Source organism: Arvicola amphibius, chromosome 2 (genome assembly GCF_903992535.2).
Source record: "Arvicola amphibius chromosome 2, mArvAmp1.2, whole genome shotgun sequence".
In the NCBI taxonomy this organism is placed as follows: domain Eukaryota; kingdom Metazoa; phylum Chordata; class Mammalia; order Rodentia; family Cricetidae; genus Arvicola; species Arvicola amphibius.
The window spans coordinates 158,490,545-158,504,510 of record NC_052048.2 but is presented as its reverse complement, the minus strand read 5'-3'; positions in this window follow the sequence as shown (position 1 = coordinate 158,504,510).

Below are 13,966 nucleotides of genomic sequence, written 5' to 3'. Positions count from 1 at the left end.
GGTCTAAGATGATATCTCAAAGTTGTTTTGATTTGCATTTCCCTGATAGCTAGGTAGGTTGAGCATGACCTTAAGTGTCTTTTGGCTATTCGAACTTCTTCTGTTGAGAATTCTCTGTTCAGTTCAGCGCCCCAATTTTTAATTGGGTTAATTGGCATTTTACCGTCTATTCTCTTGAGTTCCTTATATATTTTAGAGATCAGACCTTTGTCAGTTGCAGGGTTGGTGAAGATCTTTTCCCAGTCAGTAGGCTGCCTTTGTGTCTTAGTGGCAATGTCCTTTGCTTTACAGAAGCTGCTCCACTTCAGGAGGTCCCATTTATTCAATGTTGCCCTTAATGTCTGTGCAGCTGGGGTTATGCGCAGGAAACGGTTCCCTGTGCCCATTTGTTGTAGAGTACTTCCCACTTTCTCCTCTATCAAGCTCAATGTGTTCAGATTAATATTGAGGTCTTTAATGCATTTGGACTTGAGTTTTGTGCATGGTGATAGACACAGATCTACTTTCATTCTTCTACAGGTTGACATCCAGTTATGCCAGCACCATTTGTTGAAGATGCTTTCTTTCTTCCATTGTGTGCTTTTAGCTCCTTTATCAAAAATCAGGTGTTCGTAGGTTTGTGGTTTAAGATCTGGGTCTTCTATACGATTCCATTGGTTAACTTCTCTGTTTTTATGCCAATACCAAGCTGTTTTCAATACTGTAGCTTTGTAATAGAGTTTGAAGTCAGGGATGGTAATGCCTCCAGAAGTACCTTTATTGTATAAGATTGTTTTGGCTATCCTGGGTTTCTTGTTTTTCCATATAAAGTTGATTATTGTCCTCTCAATCTCTGTGAAGAATTTTAATGGGACCTTGATTGGGATTGCATTGAATCTATAGATTGCTTTTGGTAGAATTGCCATTTGTACTATGTTGATCCTCCCAATCCACGAGCAGGGGAGATCCTTCCATTTTCTGGTATCCTCTTCAATTTCTTTCTTCAAAGACTTAAAGTTCTTGTCAAATAAATCCTTCACTTCCTTGGTTAGAGATACTCCCAGGTATCTTATGCTGTTTGTGGCTATTGTGAAAGGTGATACTTCTCTGATTTCCCTCTCTGCTTCCTTATCCTTTGTGTATAGGAGGGCGACTGATTTTTTGGAGTTGATCTTGTATCCTGCCACGTTACTGAAGGAGTTTATCAGCTGTAGGAGTTCTTTGGTGGAGTGTTTGGGGTCGCTAATGTACACTATCATATCATCTCCAAATAGTGAGATATCATCTTCCTGGACCTGGGGGGAGTTGGGAGGACCTTGGTCTTAGCATAGAGTGGGGAACCCTGATGGCTCCTTGGCCTTGAGAGGGAGGGACAGGAGGTATGGGTGGAGCGGAGGGGAGGGATGGGGAAGGAGTAGGGGAGGGAAGGTGGAGGAGGAGGGAAGGAGATGGAAATTTTTAAATATAAAAAAAATAAACCATGAGGGAAAAAAAAAAAAAAAGATTAGATTCCTGTAATGCTGTAATGTCCTAATACCTTACAGTAGTTTCCCTGGTCTTCTGGTTCTTGTGATTTTTCAAACATCCCTTTTGATAAATTCCTTGAGTTTGAGATGTATGAACTGTATTGTAGATGTACAAGATGGGACTAGTTACTCTGCAGTCACATTTTCTTAGCATTTTCACATGTTGTGTATCTCTGTAATACCCTCAATTTACTGCCAAAAGAAGCTTCTTTGATGGGTGTGGCCTGTGAGAGCTACATGTATCAATGGATATAAATATAAAGAGTTAGAACATCGTTAGAAACTATATTGATTTTGGAAAATAATAGTAAATTTCCTCTATTGTTTATAAGCTCTACAGCCATATCTGTTGGCAGGTTTACATTCCCAGGCTTGACTTTTCCATTATTACGTAAGGTTTAAATATAATTATGAATTTTTCGGTTACATCCAAGATATACGTACCACTATTGTACCATTGAGAATATCTTCCTGGGCCCATCATTAGTTCTGCTTTGTAGGTTTAGGAGATGTTTAGGATTTTCCGTTTTTCCATCCCTTGGCAGTTTATGTAACGCCATTCAGTACCTGGAGAACTTTTTCTTAGTAGAGTGGTTTCTAGCCAATTTCAGCTCAGTTGCTTCAGTTGCTCATTTGTTTCAATTCCTGTGTCCAAAGTGTATGATATTTTGTCAATAGGGATTTATCTTCAGGTTTAGAAACACAAACACCTACGATGACAATATACCATCTTGATAGGGAGTATCTTGGACTCCTCTGGCTAACAGCTCAACTTATTTGTAGGTCATTTCTCCTGGTGCTCATTTTCAGAAGAGTTACCTTAATATCTAGCACTGTATCTCAAATGTTCTTCAATTTTAAGATTTAAAGGTATCTGAAACTATGATTTCTTAAAGTTATCTGCTCAATATAGTGGTTTAATAAGCTTCTAACCAGTCATATAAACCAAACGCTACTCTGCAGCTTATAATTTCAAGTGAAAAAATCATAAATTACCAGATTCTCTAAAGTTCAATATCCCAAATATCTCACATATCAAATATTACAATCAAGAATGACTAAAACCACAAATATTGAAATATTGAACTTGAGAGTCAGGAATATTCCTATTACTGTGGGGTTTTGTTTCATTTTGTTTTTTTATTGTTCCAAAGAATATTTTAGCTAAATTTTATAATAAAAAGGGATATTTCAACTTTAAAAAATGACATTTGCCTGTATGTGTAGCAGCATTCTTGACTACTGTTGGTGATTTAAACAAAAACCAATTTTGATTTGAATAAGTACAATATTTCAGGTGATCAGATATATAAAAATTTACTTTCATGTAACTACTAAGAAGATTACATGTGCTTATCAGTTTGGAACTAGGTTTTTGTGAATATAGTTATTGGCTCTAAAATCATGTGTGCTTACACTAACAAACTATGCATATACATAAAGAATGTGTATTATCATTATCTTATATGAAATTTAAAATACATCATATATTTCTCAAATAAGTTCATATTTAAATGTAATATATTTTTAAATAGTTTGAAATTATTCTTTAATTTTCATCATCAATGATTCAATGATACAAAACTTTAAAATACTAGAATTTGACATTTGAAAGTAATGAACATATACTATTATGGACTATGTTCCACAATAATATAGGCTAAGCTGTGTTCTGTGGATGTGTATATTTATGATAGTGTCTGTGTGTCTATATACAGAATAATATGCTTTTATTTTCTTTTGCAAAAATTGGTTGTTTGAGTTTTCATTAAAAAATAGCTTTCATTTCATAAATTATAAGGTATATGTATTCTAAGTGGGGCCATAGATTAAACAAAGAATCTCCCATCCTTATTGCACACCAAGGAGAGTAATTGGTAGTAATCACTTGTTTCAGGAAGGAGAATCATTCTTTTGGGGAGATGTCATCACTGGTAGGTCCCTTATCCTCCTTTAATACCCTATAGAGAAAAGATAAACTTGAGATCAATCTCACTGAAAGCAAATATAAAGAAATATGTATGTATTAACAGTTTCTATAAACTAATATATAATTAACTTGCAGATAATCACATATGTGTATATTACAAATATATATTTTATAAGAAAGACACACTGTTCATACATTCCTATGTTAAGATAAAGGCCCCATAATTTTGTTCATTATTTACTTGTAATCAGAACATATGGCAATGTTACATTTCAAATCAGAAATGTTTTTGACACACAAATATATTAATGACATAACTACATTACTTTAAAACATCTTACACTCAAATGTTATTACCAAAGTCCTTATTTTGAGCTACCTGACAATATATATATATATATATATATATATACATATATATATATATATATATTTACACACACACACAAACACACACACATATATGTAAAATTTCATTTTTTAAATAGGAATATAAAGTTCACCACAAGCAAATAATAGCATTTCATTTACTTTTCTATAGAGTTCTTGTAAAAATTGTGCAACTACCATGTCCTATTACATTTTAGTATTTTAATTTTTAGAAATAGTGGCCTAAATATTAATTAATATTTTAAACATATAAACACAGAAGTATATGTAAATGTATGGGTTTACATAAACATAATTACATTCTTAAACTTTTAAAAAACTTGAGCCTATTTTTACATCTCTATTTTAGCTCAAAAAATGCTAAAATTTCATGTATGAATATTTTTATCTTGTATTATATTTATTGTTTGTTTGTTTTCATTTATAGAAAATGGGGTCATACTATTTGTGATGGCTATTCTTGGTTACTAAACTGACTGCATCTGGAATTAAGTACAACTCAGAAATGGAGCCCATACCAATGAAGCATGTTTTGCCTGGTTTGAAGTGAAGGGATCCACTTTTAGTATGGACCTTTGAGATAGAAAGACACATGCCTTCAATCTGAATCTTGAGACAAGAAGATACACTTTTGGTCTGGGCCCTACCTTCTGCTGGAGTCTATGTATAAAGACATGGAAGAAGGAGGTTTAGCTCTTCCTGATGGTCCTCATTGTGCTAGCAAATCATCGTTTACTACCACCCAAGCCTACTTCTTTGGGATTCCAGCATATTCTGAAGACCAGCTGAGACATTCAGTCTTGTGTACTGACCAGCTTCTGAATTCTAGACTTGTTCAGAGCCAGTCATTGTTGGAATAGTTGGATCCTATCCTGTAATTCATTCTAAGATATACCTTTCATTAATAAAGAGAGATTTAATCTATATTTTTTGTTACTCTGGAGAAACCTGACTAATACAGATTTTGGTATCAGTGGTGGTTGTATAGCAACAGAAATATAAGCATGAGTGTTTTAAGTATCTGGAATAGGTTTTCCAATTTGGCAACACTTACAGGTACTGAAACTCTCCAGTTACAAAAACCTCTTCCCAGACCTCAAAGTGTACCAAAAGTCTATGATGTGAACTATTTCACAAACGTAAGGAAATAAATACAATTGATTATTCTGATTCACCAATTGTGGACCACAATGTATTTGGTGACTCTGTATATAAAACATTTGAAAGTCTGTGGGGAAAAAAAGTAAAGTAATTATGTTGTTTGGTCACTCTTAGCATCTCTGAATTATTTGGAAAAGAATAGGAATGAGGTACATGATAAATTTAACCAAATTCTATCATCTTGGAAAATGAAAAAGAACAACAATGAATTTAGTGATAAAACGGGTAGGCTCCAGATGTGTACAAATAGTCTAAAGGTATTTTTAGTGCTCCCTAGAAGAGAATCAACTCTCCAGAAGTCACAGATATCAAACTGCTAAAAATCAAACCAAGAACCTCATTATAAGATTGCCTGAATACAACAAAAATTTAACTCCCAGTCTCAGATGATGTGGGCAGCTAAATAAAGGGCATTAACTGGTTTTTTAAAAAATGGGATCCTGTAATTTGGCCTGGAATTGATGGGAGGGCTCTTTTGAAGCTGAAAACTAGGGATCTTCAGAATCTCAAGGGATTATCTCAGGTAAGGAAGCCATCTCTCTACCCTCAGCAGGTGTTCTCACACCCACGCCATTTTGAAATACTGCCTTTTCTACCTTTCAGTGGAAAAAAACTAATCCTTCATTGTCTGCTAAACCAGCAGTTACCTCATCTGAAGGAAATGCCAGGCAAGAAAATACTGATGTACCCAAGTACTCCACAATAATTTTCTTCAGAGCTATAACCTGACAAATGGCTAAGCTGGCCCCTAAAGGAGAGGTGGAAATTGTAGTCCATGAGGAGGTGCACTACACTACTAAAGAGCTTAATGAGTTTACTAATTTGTTTAAGAAAAAGTTTGGGAAAATGGTAGGAAAGGATTCCAAGAGTACAGAACAGCAGGGCTACAGAGAGAGCTCCACAGTTAAGAGCACCAGCTGCTCTTTGCAGAGGACTCAGGTTCAATTCTCAGCACTTACCTAGTGGCTCATAGCTACCTGTAACTCCTGTTGCAGAGGATCTGATGCCCTCTTCTAACTTCTAACAGAGACCAGACATATATGTGACATGCAGGCAAAACATTCATACATTAAAAATAACTAAATATATAAATTAATAAGAAAAATGTGTGTGGAATAATGGTGTAGGAAAAACAAAACTAGACCCAACTGAGTTTATTGATATGGGCCCTCTGAGTGGAGATCCCAAGTTTCACATGGCAGCTTACACAGTTAAGAAAGGTATCAAAGTTTGTTTCAATGGTTGGTAGAAGCATTTGTCAAAAGATAGTCTAAAAGGGAGGTAGAGATTCCTGATATTCCTTGGATTAGTGTTGTTTAAGGAATTTTAAGGATCAGGGAAATGGCAACACTTAGAGTGCATCATATACTGTGTAAAACCTAAGCATCCACAATTGGAAGGACCAGATGACCGGGTTTTGTTATTGCTGTAATGCAGAAAATAGTGAGAGGAACACCAGCAAATTTGAAGTGTTTTGTTGTTAACATTTTTCTTGTGCTAAGCTTTTGGGTTGGAAATGTTGTTGCTCAGTTGCATGGATTAAGTGCAATGGGTTTAACTGATACCCAAGGTAGCAGGAGACAGGAGGTATCATTGAATCACCAAAGGCAAAGGGATTGGAGTTATTGTGATGGGCAGTATAGACAAAACAATGTTCATAATTATAGACCTAAACCATAATGGCCAAAACAGGCAAAGCAAAGTGGTATGAAGTAGATACAAAGCCTATTGCAGTTTTGTTTGATCTAAATAAGTAGAAAAATTCTCAAGCAAATTAAAGAAAGGCTGCACTGGATCATGGCAAAGAAGAATCTCAGCTAATGATCCAATTTCCAGACTTGAGCCAGTTTGCAGACCCAGAAACTCTTGGATGGCCAAGTTCTACTGAGGAAGGACATAAAATTTTTACTGTTAGCTATTTTCAAGTTCTTTACCAGAGGAAATTATGACATTTAATAAAAGTAACTGTACACTGGCATTAGGAAACAATCAGACTTTCCAGTGTTTATTGGATGCTGGTCCTGTACTGACACTAATTTCAGAATATCCCAAAAAACATTGTGGCCCCCCAGTTAAAGAAAGTATTATGGAGGTTAGGCGACTAATGGAAGTTTGGTTGAAGTCAAACTCACTCTTGGTTCAGTTGGTTCCTGAATTCACCCTGTGATTTCTCCAGTCCCAGAATGTATAATTGAGATAGAAATACTTACAAGTAGACAGTGGTCTCCTATTGATTCACGGACTTGTTGGATGACAGCTATTATGCTTGGCAAAGTTACATGGAAGCCTTTAGATTGCCAATGGCAAAGAAAATTGTGAACTACAATCAGTATTGCATGACAGGAACAACTGCAAATAGTAGAGCCAACAATGATGACTTGAGACACGCAAGGGTGGACACCACATCTTGTACAGCAGCTGCATACTGAGTCATTACCTGATTGAAATTTTGATAGTCTCTCGGATCCATTTGTCTTCTGCACTGGCAAAATAAGAGGATGGGAGATGAACCCAATCAAAATTTAAGAGTCTTTTATTTCAGAGAAATTCTTAGGAATTCAGATGTATATGGCATGCAGATATATTTCTTAAGGTGATTATTAAGATATTCACCTAATATTGCTTGCCCATTCCACCAACAAGAAGGAAGCACAGACTTTAGTGGGTCAGTTTGGGTTCTGGAGTCAGCACATTCCCCTTTCATTGTATTACTCTGGCCCATATTGCAAACAACTCAGAAAGCTATTAGCTTTGTGTGGGGTCTGGAACAAGAGAAGGCTCTTCAACACATACACAAAGCTGTTCAGGCTCTTTACCATTTGGGCCATGTAATCTAGCAGACCCAATGGTACCTGAGCTGTCAGTGGCAGAAAGGGATGCTGTTTGGAGATTTTGGAGATTTATAGGTGACTCAAAAAGAACTTAGAAAATTTTTAGCAAGGGTATAACAATCATCTCCAGATAACTTTTCTTCCCATGACTCTTGGTCTGCTACTGGGACTTACTGGAAACTGTATGTTTGACCATGGGCCACCAAGCTGCTATGAGATCTGAGAAGTCCATCATGAGGTGGGTATTATCTGACCCACCAAGTCATAAAGTAGGACGTACATAACACCACTCCCTTATCAAATGGAAGTGGTATATATGTTACCAAGCATGTCCTGAATGCAAAAGCAAGTTACAGGAAGAAGGTACCCAAATGCCTAAGGTTTCTACTCCCATTGAAATGCCATCTGCTGCCAAGTATCCACCTATATCCTCATGGGAGGGTGATCCCTATGTTCAGTTGATTTAGGAAGAGAAGGGCCTGATTTAGTGATCATTTTGCACTCTATTCATGCGCCACCCAGAAGTGGACAGTGGCAGAACTCCAACCTCTTTCTGGGACAACTCTGAATTATATAAGTGAAGGGAAAACTTTACATTGGGCAAAACTTCAGGCAGAAAACATGACCTTACATTTTGTTTGGAAGGAGAAATGGTCAGATGTGTAATTGTTCACTGAATCACAGGCTGTAGGAATGGTTTGGTTGAATGGTCAGAGACATGGAAAGAGCTTGATTCCAGAATTGGTGAAAAAGACATCTGGAGGAGTATGTGGATAAATTTCTCAAAATAGACAAAAAATGAGAAGATACTTTTGAGTAATGTAAGTATACATCAAAAGATAACTTCATCTGGGGAGGAGTTCTGTAATCATGTAGAGCTAGCATGACTCTTTTCGTGGACTGTCAGCATTATTTCCCAGGCATTCTTGTCCTTCCTTAATGGATCAATAAACAAAGTCACTAGTGTGTCAGAAATGGGGTTATGCATGGGATTAACAACATGGAATTCTACTCACCAAGCTAGATTGGCTACAGCTGCTTCTGAGTTTCTGAGTGCCAGATATGCCAAGGCAGAGACTATTATTGAGCTGCAGATATAGGTTTCCATTCCCAGGGATAATCAACCAGCAACTTGATGGCAGGTTGACTACATTGCACTACAACCTCTGTGGAAAGGAAATGCTTGGTTCATAATAAAGTAGTTAATTTTTTTGGTTTTGAGTTTGGCTTTCCAGCTTGTAGTGCTTCTGCCAAAATCACCATCTTTGTACTTCTACACTACATTATCCACCACCATGGTAGCCCAAGAAACTTGACAGTGGACCCTTGATCATGGAATCACTGGTCTTATCATTTTTCCTACCATCCTGAAGCAGCTGACTTTATAGATAGTTGCAATGGCTCTTTGATGACACAGTTATATCACCATTTAGGCTACACAGCTTGGAGAGCTAGGGAAGGGTATATGCTTTGAATCAGTGACCGATATGTGTTATGGTTTCTTCCATTGTCAGGAATCCAAGAGTAGGAAAGGGGAGTTCCACTCATTATCACCCCTAGTAACCTTCTAGGAAAATTTTTGCTTTCTATTCCCATAACCTTAAATTCTTTTAGCCTAGAAGATTTTGTTGTAAATAAGGGAGCACTCCTGCCAGAATCCACAACAGACATTACATTGAACTGGAACCCTAGATTTCCCACTGACCACTTTGGACTTCTAATTCCCTTAAACCAACATGCTAAGAAAGGATAGTAATAGTAATAGGAGGGGTTATTGAAGCAGATTACAAAAGGAAAATTCAATTGCTTCTCCAGTTTCCAATAGTCAAGGTAAGAATGATTATGTCTGAGGTTCCTTATCCAGGATAGATGACAAAGGGCACAGACCCTCAGGAAACAAGTTATAGTGTGGCGGCCGCACTTACATTCGCCATTACAAGATGGCGCCGAGGGCTAAAGTAAACAAGTATGTGGCGCGAACTTTTCGCGCCACATCTGCCTGGCAACAGGTTTCCACCAATCCTTTTCTGCCACGTCACCTAATCAGTAGACACGCCCCGTCCTCCTCTATATAAGCCGCCACCCAGCCCGGCTCGGGGCCCCCTGCTTCCAGCTCTCCCTCAACCAAGCAGCGCTTCATTAAAGTGTGATCAGAGAAGAATCCTGTGTCGGTGGTGATCTTTCCCTGCTGGTCAGGGTTCGCTCGCCGCAGCTGGTGCCGAAACCCGGGAACTTCGGCGGACACACACAGGGGGCCGAAAAGGATTCAGAACTCTACACACAAAGCGGTCGGCGCCGGTAAGTATCCTTAGGTATGCTTCTTGGAGGAATTAGTCCTTTGTGGTTTGCACTAGCAGTGGTTGTTTTTGCTGTAGTGGTTTATGCCTTTTGCATTTTTATCCGTTGTCATAGACCAGGAGAGGAGTGTCTCTGCTGTAACATCTAAAGTAAAAGTAAATCCGTAACAGATAAGGCGATTTTTCTGCCCTTTTGTAAGCCTCTTGTAGAAAAGTGAGCAAAGATGGGCAACGATCAGTCTGTCTCCAGTGTATGCGATTTTGTAGATCCCATACAGCGGTTACTACAGGAGAGAGGATTGAAAATCTCGAAATCCACCATAAAGGTGATTGTCGGGGATATTGATCACATGGCGCCGTGGTTTGCGGTGTCTGGGGATCTAAATCTGCATTGCTGGAGAAAGCTAGGCAAAGATTTGGAGGCAACAAAGGAACAGGGGCAATTAAAGAAGGGGACTTATCCTTTTTGGAGATTAGTACACTCCTGTTTGAAAGACGGAAAAAATGTAGAGGAGTTAAGAGAAGGAAGGAAAATGTTGGCAAGACACCAGGACAGCCTTTCAGAAACAGGTTCAAAGACAGAGGAGGATACAAAAAAAAAGTGCACGGTAATAAGGAACAAAAAAGGAGAAAAGAAAGATATAAAAGAAAAAGAGGATCCTAAGATAAATAAACCTTCAGCACCTCCCCTATATCCGGTGCTGGATAAATTCGCAGCCTTGCGGCTGGCTGAAGAAGAGCTGGTAGAGGCAGAGGAGGAGAGCTTAGAGGAGAAAGATGCACGTTATGAGGAGGAGAGATATGGGCCAGCTCTAAAAGTGCCTACTAGAGAGTTTCCCCCTCCTTACGTGCAGCCCAGGAGTAGCTGCCATTTCATCGACAGGGGCACTCTTGCGCAGTTAGCTGTACATTATCCACCTTCAGTGGTGGTATTTCCTGTTTTTGAGGATCAAAATCAACAAAGATATCATGAGCCAGTCCCTTATAAAGAGTTAAAAGATTTAGTGAAAGCGGCAAAGACTTATGGAGCTAATGCGCAGTATACCCGCACATTACTGACTCGGTTGACCACCAGAGCTATGACACCAACAGATTGGTGGAAAATTGCTAGAGCATGCCTTTCTACAGGTCAATATCTAGATTATAGATCTATAATGGTAGAAGCTGCTCACACTCAGGCTCGAGTAAATGCACAAACGCCAAATCGAGCTCCCTGGAATACAGACATGTTATTAGGGCAAGGGCAATGGACGGCTAATCAAACAGCCTATCCAGTGGAGGTATATCAACAAATTAATAAAATTTACACAAGAACATGAAAAATGATACCAAAAAGAGGTGAAGTGACGGGCAACCTTACTAAAATTATTCAAGGCCCTACTGAACCTTTTTCGGAGTTTGTGGCTCACATGATGGAAGCTACAAAAAAAGTTTTCGGTGAGGCAAAAGAAGCTATGCCTCTGGTTCAGCAGTTAGTGTTTAAACAGGCTACTAAAGAATGTAAGAGAGCCATCATGCCGTGGAAAAATAAAGGACTGGATGCTTGGCTTAAGGCCTGCCGAGAGATAGGCGGCCCTCTAACTAATGCTGGCCTAGCAGCTGCTATGCTAGCAGTCTCCAGGGGGCAGGGAAGATCAGGTACCTGCTTTAATTGCGGGAAGCCGGGGCATGTACAAAAAAATTGCCCCCAAGACACACATAAAAAGAGCCAAGGTCAGAGACAGCCGGGCACATGCCCGCGGTGCAAAAAGGGAAAACACTGGGCAAATGAGTGTCGATCCGTAAAGGATATCAATGGACAGCCCATACCTAATGCAACATCAGCCATGTCAAAAAACGGGCAGAAGGGCCCACTACCCCAGGGCCCGAGAATTTATGGGGCAATTCAGGAGCCAAACATGAGACCACCCCAGTCATCAGAAGGGCCACCACAGGCTCCGCAGGGTTGGACCTCCGTGCCACCACCGGATTGGTACTGACTCAGAGTATGGGTGTTCAAGCTATAGACACAGATATGTCAGGACCTCTAGAGGAAGGAACAGTGGGACTAGTTTTAGGAAGATCCTCCAGTACTCTTAGAGGGTTATTAGTGCTACCTGGAGTGATCGACCCTGACTACAAAGGCATTATTAAGGTAATGTGTCATTCTCCGTTTGGCATCATTTCGATTGCACCCGGAGATCGTATTGCACAATTGTTAATTCTTCGATCAGACCATAAAAAATTTCCCTCTTATGAGAAAGAGAGGGGCAAGCGAGGGTTCGGCTCCTCTGGGGTTGAACTAACATGCTTGTCTATAGGACTTGATGATCGCCCCATGTGTACCCTAGAAATAGAAGGAAAGCTCTTTACGGGCCTATTGGATACCGGAGCGGACAGAAGTGTGATGCGTAAACAGGATTGGCCAAAGAGGTGGCCGTTACAGACGGCTGCACAAACCTTACAGGGTCTAGGATATCAAAATACTCCAGATATGAGTGCTAAGCAATTACATTGGAGGATGAAACACAGTCAAGACATTTTTCAGCCTTTTGTCATAGACCTTCCTTTAAATTTATGGGGAAGGGATGTACAACAACAATTAAAATTGATAATTACCAATGATTATTCTCAAGTGAGTAAAGATGTCATGAAGGCACAAGGCTTTGTACCAGGAAAAGGGCTGGGGGCTCGCCTTCAAGGACGAAGTGATCCCGTGTTGCCCACTCCCAAATCTGATCGAAAGGGCTTGGGTTTTTCCTAGGGGCCACTGATGATGCGTTACGCATCCCCTGGGGCACAGATACACCCGTTTGGGTGCCTCAGTGGCCCCTGTCTATGGAAAAGCTCCAGGCCACACACATATTAGTTAAAAAACAACTTCAGCTTGGTCATATTGAACCTTCTGTGTCTCCTTGGAATTCTCCTATTTTCATCATAAAAAAGAAGTCAGGAAAATGGAGGCTGCTGCATGACCTTAGAACAGTTAATGCACAAATGCAACTCATGGGATCTGTCCAAAGAGGGTTGCCTCTTTTAAATGCTTTACCAAGAGATTGGCCTGTTTTTGCCATAGATGTTAAGGATTGCTTCTTTTCTATACCCTTGCATGTTTTAGATAAACATCGTTTTGCATTTACTGTTCCCTCTATAAATCACGAACAGCCTGATAAACGCTATCAATGAAAGGTCTTACCACAGGGTATGGCCAACAGTCCCACCATGTGCCAGCTATACGTGGATCAGGCGTTACAACCAGTGAGACGTAGTTTTCCAAAAGTTAGGCTGATCCATTACATGGATGATATCCTATTGACAACAAAACAAGAACATATGCTAAAACGGACATTAGTTGCCCTGGAGGCATCCTTAAAACAAAAGGGGCTGATTATTGCCGCCGATAAGATTCAAAAGACAAGTATTATAGAGTTTTTAGGAGCCCATGTTACCCCAAAACAGATTTTTCCACAAAAAATTTACATTCACACATCACATTTACACACTTTAAATGATTTTCAAAAATTGCTCGGAGATATAAATTGGCTGAGAGGATATCTCCCCATTACCCGTAAAGCTTTACAGCCGTTGTTCTCAATATTAGAAGGAAATCCTGATGTAACGTCACCTAGAGAGCTTACACCCAAGAAAAAAAAAACATTAAAGATAATAAAAAAGGCCATAGAACAAGCGCAGGTTCTTCGGTTTGATCCAGAACAACCATTATTGCTTTACATTCTGCGCACTGTTGGTCATCCTACTGGAGTATTGTGACAGACAGGCCCGATTTGGTGGATACATGGTCATACACTTGGTTCACGCACGTTAAGCTATTATCCTGATTTAGTGGCACAACAGACATTATTGGGAGTAAAG